The sequence below is a fragment of the Heteronotia binoei genome, chromosome 17, assembly GCF_032191835.1.
Source record: "Heteronotia binoei isolate CCM8104 ecotype False Entrance Well chromosome 17, APGP_CSIRO_Hbin_v1, whole genome shotgun sequence".
In the NCBI taxonomy this organism is placed as follows: Eukaryota; Metazoa; Chordata; class Lepidosauria; order Squamata; family Gekkonidae; genus Heteronotia; species Heteronotia binoei.
The window spans coordinates 29,726,057-29,738,151 of NC_083239.1; positions in this window are offsets into that span (position 1 = coordinate 29,726,057).

The window sequence follows — 12,095 nt, forward strand, 5'->3', positions numbered from 1 at the left end:
CCAAACTCCCTGCTCCAGAAAACACTACTGGGCATGTGTAGCTTGGGCTTGGGGAATATTTTTCCACTTAGCCCTGCTTTTCCTTGTCTCTTCCAGGGCTCATGCTGTTGTGATTCATCTTTCCCTTTCTCTCTCTCTGACCTAAGTTCCCAAATGGGGACCCAGGAAGAAAAGCCAAATGGGATGTGCCCACCCTTGCCCCTGTGGCAACTCCTAAGTCTGTATCCCACTTCCCTCCCATCTCTTTCCTCTGCTCTATATTCCCTCAAAAAAATGCTGGTTAAAACTATAACTTACTAAGTCGTCAAGTGGATACTTATGCTGCAAAATACCTTACCTCAGGCCCATAGCTACGGTAAGGGGGCAGCTGTGGGGACCCTGCCCTTGACTCCTAGCTGCTGCCTCCCTGAGCAATTTAAAGACCTCAATGACCAGCTGGTCAGTGGGCTCTTTAAATGGTGGGGGGAGGCCGGCTGCTGCTTCTGCCACCCCTCTCATGCGATTTGAATGGGAAGCAAGGATGGCCCTCAAGTTTGGGTAGAGCGGTGGGGAGAGAAGGTCAGGTGGAGGCACAGTGGGAATTTTTTAGTTGGGACACTTTTTAAAAAATTCAGATGTCCCCTGAATTTTTAAAAAGCCCCCCCTCACCTAAGAATTTCCGGCTGCACCCTTGCCATACCTACACACTTAGCATACCACAAAGTTGAAAGACACCAAGAAAACTTCCTTTAGTGTATCCAGGATCATCTGAGGAGAAGCTTGGTGGGGGGAGGGAATGCTGCTTTGGCCATGTTGCTGTTGTGTCTGCTGAAATAACAAAACATCCCCTAGAGAAGTGAAAACACTGTTCATATTTAACGCTCCTAAGTATATAAATGGAGGCCTTGTCTGAGCGATGTGTGCAGTGGCCATGACGTGCTCTTGGCTGCAAGCAAAGGATCACTTCAATGCTGAGGTGTGATGTTCACAATCTGTACAGCATTGAAGTAACCGCGAGAGCAAGTCATTGTTCATAGGGAAGTAACTTTGCCGTTGTGACAGTTTCTCCGGCCTTTTGAATGAGAGCAGCACCAAATCGTGCCTCTGTGGAGGATGCATTTTCTCCCCCTTCAAGTCAAACCCAACAGGTGGTTTGCCATTGCCTGCCTCTGCCTAGCAACCCTGGACTTCCTTGGTGGTCTCCCATCCAAGTACTAACCAGAGCCAACCCTGCTTAGCTTGCAAGATCTGATGAGGATTCCAGTCACTAGATTCCAACCTTGGCCAAGTTGACCTGGACAGACTCCTCCAAAATAATTCATACATTTTTGCCACACCAAGGAGTTCAAGATGGTATATAGTTGGTCACCATCTTCTCCTCACAACAAACCTGTAAAGGTAAACTAGGCCAAGAGGTAGTGACTAGTTAGCTTATTACTATTCAGTAAGGCTGAGCGGTATTTGAACTTGGGTCTGGACCCATCCACCTCATAGCAGTGATTGAGAAGAAAGCCACAACCTTGAGTATGTACCTGTCAAGCTAAACAAGAGGAGGACACCTAGACTTTGGGTGGGGCCAGCCTCCAGATGGGGCATGGAGACCTCCCACTTTTGCAACTGATCTCCAGCTGGCAGAGATCAGCTCCCCTGGAGAAAATGACTGATTTGAAGGGTGGACTCTATGGGCATGTACCATGCTGAAGTCCCTCCCCCTCCCCCAAAGACTTCAGGTATTTTCCAATATAGACCTGGCAACCCTATGAATCATGGGCCTTGATGTTCTGTCAACTGAGCCACCCAAGCTTTACAAAGGTATGAGACCACTAGAGTCGCACTCTAGGCTGTACAAAATAGAGGTCTGTGAGGCATCATGGGAAAGAGGGGAGATGATCTGGGAAGCCCACCCCAGCTTGCCAAATGCCTCCCTCTGGAAATTTCTAAATTCACAAAGCACACAAATTTATCTTCTCCTGCCCTCCCCCTTTAACTACATAACTAAAAGCTGCCTTGAGTCTAAGGCAGGACATGAACTTTTTAAATTAACCATAAATCATTAAAATTAAGTCAGAGACTCCTGGGGTAGACCTAGGCCTGTAGCTACAGTGGGGCCCAGGACGGGCCAGGCCCATCCTTTCAACCCCCCCTTCCAACTGTACGGCTCCTCCATTGGAGGGCCCCCAATTTGTCCCCTTTGCTCACTGCCTCTCTGAAGGAGTAGTAGCATTGCTGCAGGTCCTTTCACTTTTTTCTCTCCCCTTCCCTAACACACCTTGCAGAGCAAGGGGGGAAGAGTCAAGAGGTCTCTGTCTCTCGGAGACATGGGCACATAAGAAAGGGGTGGGGGAAGCAGAGCTGCTGTGACGGCCCAGGTGATGGAGGGTTAACTTGAGGGACTCAAGGCAGCTTTCAGTGCTGAGAGCCCAAGACCACCAAAATGGATGGCCCCCTGCCCCTCCCCCCCAACAACAAATCCTGGCTATGGCCCTGATTAGACCCCTTGAGAGTGAATGTGGGGAATCAAAACTAAAAAACTATTTAAAGAGAAAATTAGCAGAGTGTGGGTTGTGTTACACTATAATTCCCCTGCCCTTCATTGTAGCAACTTTGTTTTTGTTGGGGTTTGGGTTTGCCCGGGGGGGGGGGGCGGGTTACTTGAATTTTATTTTTTTGTTTTTTTCCACAGCATTCACAAATAGTACTCCCATCCCAAGTTATGATGGGATACAATCCATTTTACCACCTCAGGAGTTTTCCATCTCTCTGATCTGAGCAATACAATCTGTCCAAAAGACTCAAAATGGCAGATGAAGACTTCCGAAACCTTTTTCCCTGCTGTTGGCTCACCTCCCACTACAGCTGTGCTGTAAATATATTGCTGAGTGATTTCCACCTCTGGGCAGCAAGCCAGGGCACTTTCCTGGGAGTAAGCCACAAACATGGAGCTTACTTCTGAGAAGATCAGCTTAGGTTTGCTCTCTTCTTGGTCTGTGAAAACCAGGGTTCAAAGTTCATCTCGGCGGCAGTTGGTATCTTTGAGAAACTGGAATCTCATCCATGGGTCGCCTTTGAATGCTACTAAGTTGCTGCTGAGAGATTTCCCCACCAACTTTACATAAATCTGTGACAAAATCTTTTCTGTGGGCCAGATCTGACAATGGTCCATCAATGACAAATCCATCAACTTTTCCCTACTTGCTTTTAGACAGGATTTGAAGACACTTTAATTTTCCAGTTGGCTTTAGATGAGATTTCACTAGTGGTTCCTTTTTGTCTCTTTCTATCCCTTCCTTCTTGTGGGAGGGGGCTCTTATTAAAAGCAGACTTTCGAGTACATTTGAATAATCTGGAGTCAGCCATAGGGTTGCCAACTCCAGGTTGGGGGGTGGAGTTTGGGAAAGGCAGGGTTTGAGGAGGGGAGGAAACTTAGCAAGGTATATTTCCAGGGTTTTCTTTGGAGAAAAAGCCCAGCAGGACTTCATTTGCATATTAGGCCACACCCCCTGGCACCAAGCCAGCCAGAACTGCGTTCCTGTGCATTCCTGCTAAAAAAAGAGGGGGGAAAAGCCCTGTATAGTTCCATACAGTCCACTCTCCAAAAGCAGCAGTTTTCCTCAGGAAAACTGACCTCTTTTGGCGAGCAGTTATAATTCTGGGAGATCTCCAGGTACCAGCTGGGGGTTATAGCAAATAAAGCAAAAACCATGAAGTAAATTACTAACAAATGTTTTTAATTGTATTTTCAGTAAATATTTGTGAATAATTCCTTATGCGTATTCAGTGTCCTTTAACATATGAAAGGCCGCAAAAATTATCTCCAACACATTGAAAATAGATACAGTCCCAGTCTCAAAGTCTCAAGTCCATACAAATTAGTTCACAATGGAACAGTTTAAAGTGCCAGATATATCCTCAATGAGTTAAAGTGCATCAGCCTCTAAATCAGGGGTGGCCGAAGTGTGACTCAGAAGCCACATGTTGCTCTTTCACTCATGTTTTGTGGTTCTTGAAGCCCCCACTGCCCTGTTGGCCAGCTTGGAGAAGGCATTTCTCTCTTTAAATCACTTCTTCAAGTCAAGCCTGCTGGCGGCTTGGCGAATGCATTTAAAGTTAAAGCTGCTTTCTTTCCATCTCTCCCTCCCTCCCTCCTTCCTTGATGTCTTGCAGCTCTCAAACATCTGTCATTTATTCTATGTAGCTCTTATGTTAAGCAAGTTTGGCCACCCCTGCTCTAAATGGAAACAAGCACTTGTGCAGATGTATGGAATAAATTCATAAAGTAGATTGGAATCCTAAAATTCAGTTTTGAATTTTGCCCCAAACCAACATGACTGCGGGCAGCCTATTTTTAAGTGTATCCTTGTTATTTTTTATTTTCTATAAAGCACCTGCTTGTTGCTTGGCATGAAGGAAAGAAATGCATACATAAGTACAATTTTAAATTAGCATTAGGCCTCCATCCATTAAAAAGGGGATGCAAACGGAGTAACACCAGATTAATGATTCATAACAGCTATTTGCACCAGAGAGAAAAACCTTTAAAAACCTATTAACATAATAAATGTCCTAGGCAGAGGTACAGCCTTTCTAAATCCATTGAAGTCTGAAGGATTATAAAGGTGTAACAGTAACTCCAGTTACAGAGTGGCAGAGCCAGTGATCGGTGGTAGACATTTTCTTAACAACGACAGGGCTTCTTTTCCCAGCTGGGGAGGGGGGGGAGCAGACTCAACCATCAAGTGAGCACCCAGCGCCCTCCGCTGGAGAAAACCCAGCTTGCCAAAGCACCAAATCACTACAATCACCCATTAGATTCTGTTGCCAAGGCAACCATGCGTTCTGCTCTTTATCGTGTTAGGAACATTCACTTTGGCGGTGTTACTCTTCAGTGTCTCTGACTTGAGGGCAGGCTGAAAGATGTAACAATCAGTCACAGAACTGAGCTCCGAGCAGGCTTAGGAAAAGCCACGTACGCCTGCCCCAATTCTAAGGGGATTCCGTTCTTGGGGGTTTTGGGGGGGGGGGAGGTGGCAAAGATTCTCACATACAGAACACATGTGGATTGTATCCACTATGAGTGGATTCACACTTATCCCTTCAGTCTTTTAGAATCTGAACCAGAAACATTCACACACTTCTTCATAATGGATGTTACAGGTGCACACATTTTGTACTTGGGTATATCAGTGCTCGAGTACACAGCATTTCATGAAAAGCCAAACTCAGAGTGGACAGGAATCTCTTCCTGGATATTCCTGGAAAGCCAGCTTGGTGTAGCCATTAAGAGTGGTGGACACTAAACTAGAGAACTGAGTTTGATTCCCCACTCCTCCACACAAAAGCTAGCTGGGTGACCTTGGGCCAGTCACACTTCTCTCAGAACTCTCAGAGCCCCCCCTACCTCACAGGGTGTGTGTTATGGGGAAAGGAAGGGAAGGTGCTTGTAAGCCACTCCAAGACTCCTTTGGGTAGTGAAGGACCAGGTATAAAACCAGCTCTTCTTATTGGGTACTGCCTGTGATTGTGGTTGCCAATGTCCAGGCAGGGCCTGGAGAGCTCCTGGGATTACAACTAATCTCCAAACTAGAAAGACCCCCCTGGAGAAAATGGCTGCTCTGGAAGGTGGACTCTATGGCATTCACCCTCCCTTCCTCAGACCTTCCCCTCCCCAAACTCCACCCCCAATTCTCCAGGAATTTCCCAACCCATAGTTGGCAACCTTACCTGTCATACAAGCCAACCCATTCGCTGGAAAATAATTCTGTTTAATTAATTACTGACTAATCTGGGTATTACAACGGTTTCTTACGACCCCTTCTGTTTCCTGAGAATAGACACATTTCTGCTAGGAATCAATATTCTTTCTAAATCAGGGGTTTTCCATTTCACCAGTATAAATGCAGCTCTAAAAATCATCGGTGCTCTTTTAAACAAGAGCTGACAAAATTTGAAAGGACCTGACAATTGTCTATTTGTTTTTTTGCAAATGGCCATTAATGAATAAGTAATCCAATATTAATCTATTTGTATCTCATTTCTAAAAGGATGGAGACCTGATCCCAATTTAAAATGACATTTATGTATGCATTTCATTCTATCATGCCTCTCAACAATTAGCTGTTTTATATCCCCTTGTCTGAAGAAGTGTGCATGCATACAAAAGCTTACATTCTGAAAAAAAACTTTGTTGGTCTTAAAGGTGCACTTGACTCCTATTTTGTTCTATTGCTTCAGACCAACACGACAGCCACTTAGATCTGTTTTATGTATATATATATTAAAAGCACATTTCAGAGAGCTCTGAGAGAGAGCGGATAAGAAGTGCTATAAGGGAGAGGTTTGGCTTTCTAAACAGCTGGGAAAGCTGCTGAGAATTTCTGCGTTTGTGTGACTGTGTGATTGCTGAAAATTCTGAGTTTGTGGCTGCTGGGGAACTGCTGTTTGTTTGGTTTGAGTAGGCTGAAGGTGATTGTTGCTGATTGATTAGGAGTGGGTGTGTTCTGGGGCAGACTGAGGCCCCACCCTCTTCGCATTATTAAGCTGCACTTTTTGCCAGAGGTGTGAGCAGAAGGGCGAGAGCCAAAGGACTCTTGGCCTGGGGCTGTGTAAGGACCAGGAACCCAGATCCCTATTTTTCTTGTGTTCCCAATAAGGTTAGCAGACCCTCCAGAAGGAGAGCCACATAAAAAAACAGGATTTAAAACGGGACTGTATATATTTTTTTAAAAGCTATCATGAAGGTAGAATGCCAGCAGGGGGGAGGGGGCTTTCCAGTGTTTTGCACTGAGTGTCACATGTATGACTATCTGCCCACAGAACAGAAGTCTTGGGTGTGTGCTCAATGCAAGGAGCTCCTGGTCCTCAGGGAACGAATTCGTACCCTTGAGGCCAAGGTGACTGACCTGGAGAAGCAAAGACAGGCACTTGGACTCTCGGGGACGTATTAGATGAGCCCCACTCTGAACGTGGCAGCCCCGTTGCTGCCAGGGACCATGGGGATCGAGAGGGAACAGGGCACGGTGCTGAGGATAAGGGGAATGCGCCCTCAATAGGGACCTCTTCTTCAGTTGGTGAGCGGGTATCCTTTCACATCAAGGAACCATCCCTGGGCAGGGAGAGGGAGGGGGGTCTTGGTAGTTGGTGATTCAATCCTTAGGCAAGTAGACAGCTGGGTGGCAAAATTGCGTACTGACTGTATGGTGACTTGCCTGCCTGGTGCGAAGGTAGCGGACATTACGCGTGTTGTAGATAAGCTGATAGTGCTGGGGAGGAGCCAGTGGCCGTGGTGCATGTTGGCACCAACGATGTGGGGAAATTCAGTCGTGAGGTCCTGGAGGAAAAATTTAGGCTGCTAGGCGGGAGACTTAAGGCCAGGACCTTCAAGGTAGCCTTCTCAGAAGTGCTACCTGTTCCACGTGCAGGGCTGGAGAGACAGGCACAAATTAGAAGTCTCAATGTGTGGATGAGACGATGTTTAGGGAGGAAGGGTTTAAGTTTGTTAGGCACTGGGATGCTTTCTGGAACAAGCGGGAGCTGTACAAAAGAGACAGTCTCCACTTGTCCCCAGATGGAACCAGGCTGCTGGCGCTTAAAATCAAAAAGATGGCAGAGCAGTTTTTAAACTAAATCTTGGGGGAAAGCCGACAGGAGATGATATGTCTCTGGTTCAGGAGGACTCATCGCAAAGAGATGAAGGGTTGGCTGCTATTTTTCTACCAGATAATGGATCAGAGTTGTCCACTGTGATGGTGCCAAAGTCTCGAGGCAGCAGGAGGAAGGTTGCGGGCCTAACTTGCCTAGGAAATTATAGATGTTTGTATACAAATGCTAGAAGTGTTCAAAGTAAAATTGGTGAGTTGGAATGTTTAGTGTTGGGGAAAAACATAGACATTGTGGGAATTTCAGAAACTTGGTGGAATGAGGAGAATCAGTGGGACATGGTGATTCCTGGATATAAGTTATATCAGAAGGATAGGAAGGGAAGGGTTGGAGGTGGGGTGGCTCTGTACGTCAGAGAGGGTATACAGTACAGTAAGACTGAGATCAGAGAATTAGATTCCCTTCTAGAAATGCTTTGGGTCGAAATAGATGGTCCAAAAGGAAATTTAACTATGGGGTTTGTTATCGCCCACCAAATCAAAAGATAGAGGACGATTATAATATGATGGAAGGATTAAAGATAATGGCTAAACGTAAAAACTGTGTCATAATAGGTGATTTTAACTACCCGCAGATTGATTAGGTCAATATGTGTTCTGGTCAAGAGAAAGTGATTGAGTTTCTAGATGCTCTCAATGACTGTGCTATGGAGCAGATGGTCACAGAACCTACCAGGGGTGGGGCGATCCTGGATTTAGTCCTAAGTAATGCCCAAGACTTGGTGAGAGATGTAAAAGTGATTGCACCGCTTGGGAGCAGTGACCATAATGTTATTGATTTCACCATTTGTATAAATAGGGAGTTGCCCCAAAAGACAGCAAAGGGCAACTAGAATGATTAAAACACTTTCCCTATGAAGAAAGGTTAAAACGCTTGGGGCTCTTTTGCTTGGAGAAATGTCGACTGCGGGGTGACATGATAGAAGTTTACAAGATTACGCATGGGATGGAGAAAGTAGAGAAAGAACATCGTAGTCACCAGTATGGTTGCCAGGGCGCCTGGAGACGTGAGCTCGCACACGTCTGGCCAGAGAGTGTGGGCAAAACTATCCAGGAACCTAAAGGGACTTATGTGCACAAGCAGCCACAAGTTATGCAGGCACTCTAACCCGGTACAGAGTGCTTGCTAACACACACACGGACGTTTCCCCGTCACTGCATGGGCCAGCCATGGAGCGGAAGAAGCTGCGCCGCCACGGAGCTATCCAGGCGACCGGTTATGAAGCGCTGAACATGGAATCCACCGTGTAACGCTAACACCACTCGTAGCCATCTTCCTGCCAGGCTGGACTTCATTCCCTCATAGTGGAAGGCTCACGTACACACCCTATGTCACCTTTAGCCCGCAAGCAACCCATCTGCCCTATGAATGGATTAACAGCTCAACTGTTGGTCCTGTTGTCTGACAAAACCCTAGACAAAGGCTCCTGCCCAGAAGATGATGGGAAAAGAGGAAGAACATCTCCTGCTGGAATCAAGTCTTTTGTCTAAACCGGGGATACCTAGGTCAATATTTGATTCCCTATTGTCACCTTCCCAGATAAGTCCATCTAATCTTAAGTATTTAGCCATTTCCATTCTTCTTCCCAACTGACACCTTGGAGCCACCCCAGGGCCTGTCGCAATCTGGAAGTCCTCTCAGGCACACAGGACCCAGGCGAAGTTCATTGGTCAAGAGCAGGCACCCAATTAGGTGCCACCAAGGAACTCGCCATTGGCTCTGCCAATGTCCAGCCTTCATGGTCATTGCAGAGCCTCCCCTTTCTCCTCCCTGATGCCGCCCATCCCCTGAGGGCTCAAGAGAGTCCTTATAACCTGTGGACTAGCTACCCACAGGTGTGCTTCTATCAGTAACCCACCTTCCGCTGCATAGATCCATCCCCGATTCCTGATCAGTTTTGGGTCCCTTTCCCATTCCCTCGCTTGTCGCCCATTGGAGCCTTCCTCGAAGACTACGATAGGTAATATCACCCTGTGTGTCTATCCTTATATGTTCCCCTATCGATCTATCTATATTTCCTAGGACTGTGTGAATGTGTGATTGTATATGTGTTTTAATCTTGTATGGAAGACTATATTTTTCTCAATAAATTGTAATTGGTTTTATTAAATTAGAGTCCCATTATTTGAGAAACACTCTCTGGTTGGTTAATCTTGTATACATTGGTAGAAAGATTCCGAGTGAGCCAGGTGCCCACCTAACTAATTCCCCAACCTCGTTTGGAGGGCATTTTGGCTAACACCTGCGTCAAATGCTGAGTGGGTCTGAAGAGATGGATGCTAAGTGGTGATGGTATCAAGTCACACCTTTGTTCTCCTGGGCAGTCACCTTTGAATGAAAGAACAAATAGCAGAGGTTGATCAAATATACTCTAAAAGAAAGAGCTGGGTGCAACCACTGAAAAGGCCCTATCTTCTGTACCATGGATAAGCAACTGCTGGCACACTTGTTGAACAGGGACACACCAACCCGTTTTGCTCAGCATTTGGAGCTGGTTCGCTACCAAAAACCAAACCCCTGGAGCACTGGCAATCTGTGGGGTTAATGGCAGGGGAGAAGGTCAAAGGTATGGCCCAATCTAAAGGTCTAAGTGTTGCTGACTTTAAAATGTGGTAGATTCAGCTACCCCACCCCCCCCAATACAGGAAGAGAATCTCCCAGAATTTGTTTTTGTCATCTTTGATGGGTGGTGTAGGGGAGGCTGTTATTGAGTTGTAGGGACACCCTGCGATGTTGCAGGGAATTCAAGAACACATCTTCCAGCAGTGTGTGGTTTACGGTTGCCAACTCTGGGTTGGGAAATTCCTGGATATTTGGGAACAGAGCCTAGGAAGGGCAGGGTTTAGGGAGGGGAGGGACCTCAGCATAGACATAATGCCATAGCGTCCACCCTCCAAAGCAGCCATTTGCTGCAGGGGAACTGATCTCTATAGTCTGGAGATCATTTGTAATTCTGGGAAATCTCCAGGTCCCCACCTGGAGGTTGGCAGCCTCCAGTGAGAATGTCATGAACCAAATGCCAGATTTGTGTATTGGACAACCTTTGGATAGTTCTGCTCCCCCAAGCAGAGGTGTAGTTTGGCAGTACAGACCCTAGAATCTCCCTGTCATTGGAGATACATTTCTCAACCATGCCTTGGCCTAAGCCGTTTTAACAGTTCTCTCTGCCTTGCTAGGCCTTCCTTTTAAGCAGAAAAATGAAAGACAGCTAATTGGTTGCAGCTGGGCCAGGCACATGGTATGCAATTCACAAGTCAGCTCTCTTTTGATTATGGATAGGATGGGTTTGTAGTACAAGTGAAGCGATCCAACCATAGCCCCGAATGTGCTCTTTCATGTAGGAAGTGCCTCAGTGCACGGACTTCCTTTTATTGCTGGGGAGGCAAGAGAGAGAGATGACTAAGACAGGAAATGCATGCCTCCAAATAGGCAGTTAAATGCTGGCTCGGTCCTTCTGCACGGCGTGAATTCATTTAGCCAGCTGTCAGGCTGACCTTCAGTGCTGCAGAAGGGTTCCTGGGTTTTGGCCATGAAATAGCGTCAAATTAAGCATCCAATTGAATTTCGGCGGTGGCCACAAGCTAACAAGGAGCAATGCCGCAAAGTCCAGAAGGAGGAGGGAGCGTTGAATCCTTTGGCTGTTTGCATTCTGTGAGCCTATAACATTTCATTTCATCTTTTCTCCAAGGAGTTTAAGAGTTGCCAGTTCCGCATTGGGAAACTCCTGAAGAGTTGGGGATAGAGCCTCGGAAAGGTGGGGTTTGGAGAATGGAGGGACCTCTGTGGGCTATAATGCCATAGAGTCCACCCTCCAGACAAGTATTTACTCCAAAGGAACTGATTGCTGCAAGCTGGAGATCAGTTGTGTAACTCCAGATCTCTGGGCCTCACTTGGAGGTTTACAACCCGAGCGGCACACGTAGCTCTCCCCTTCTCTGCTGAATTCTCACAACCTTGTGAAGTAGGTTAAGATGAGAAATAAGGATTGGCCCAGGGTCACCCCATGAGCTTTATGGCTGACTGGGGAACTGAACCCAAGTCGCCCCACTCCTGTTGCATCCACACATGGCTGGATATTGTGTTACTGCTGTGGTATTAGGCTTCCCAATCCCCAGGTCCCGGAGGGGGATCCCCCGGTTTTACAGGCTTCCCCCCTCCCCCAGCCAGCTGGCTGGCGGGGGAAGCTCCGCTCCCAGAGCCATCATGCACCTCCATGAACGATTCCCATAGGGAATGATGGGGAATTGATCCGTGGGTATCGGGGGCTCCGTGGGTCTGTTTTTTGAGATAAAGGCACCAAATTTTCAGTATAGCATCTAGTGCCTCTCCCCAAAATACCTCCCAAGTTTCAAAAAGATTGGACCAGGGGGTCCAATTCTATGAGCCCCGAAAGAAGGTGCGCCGATCCTCCATTATTTCCTATGGAAGGAAGGCATTTAAAAGGTGTTCAGTCCCTTGAA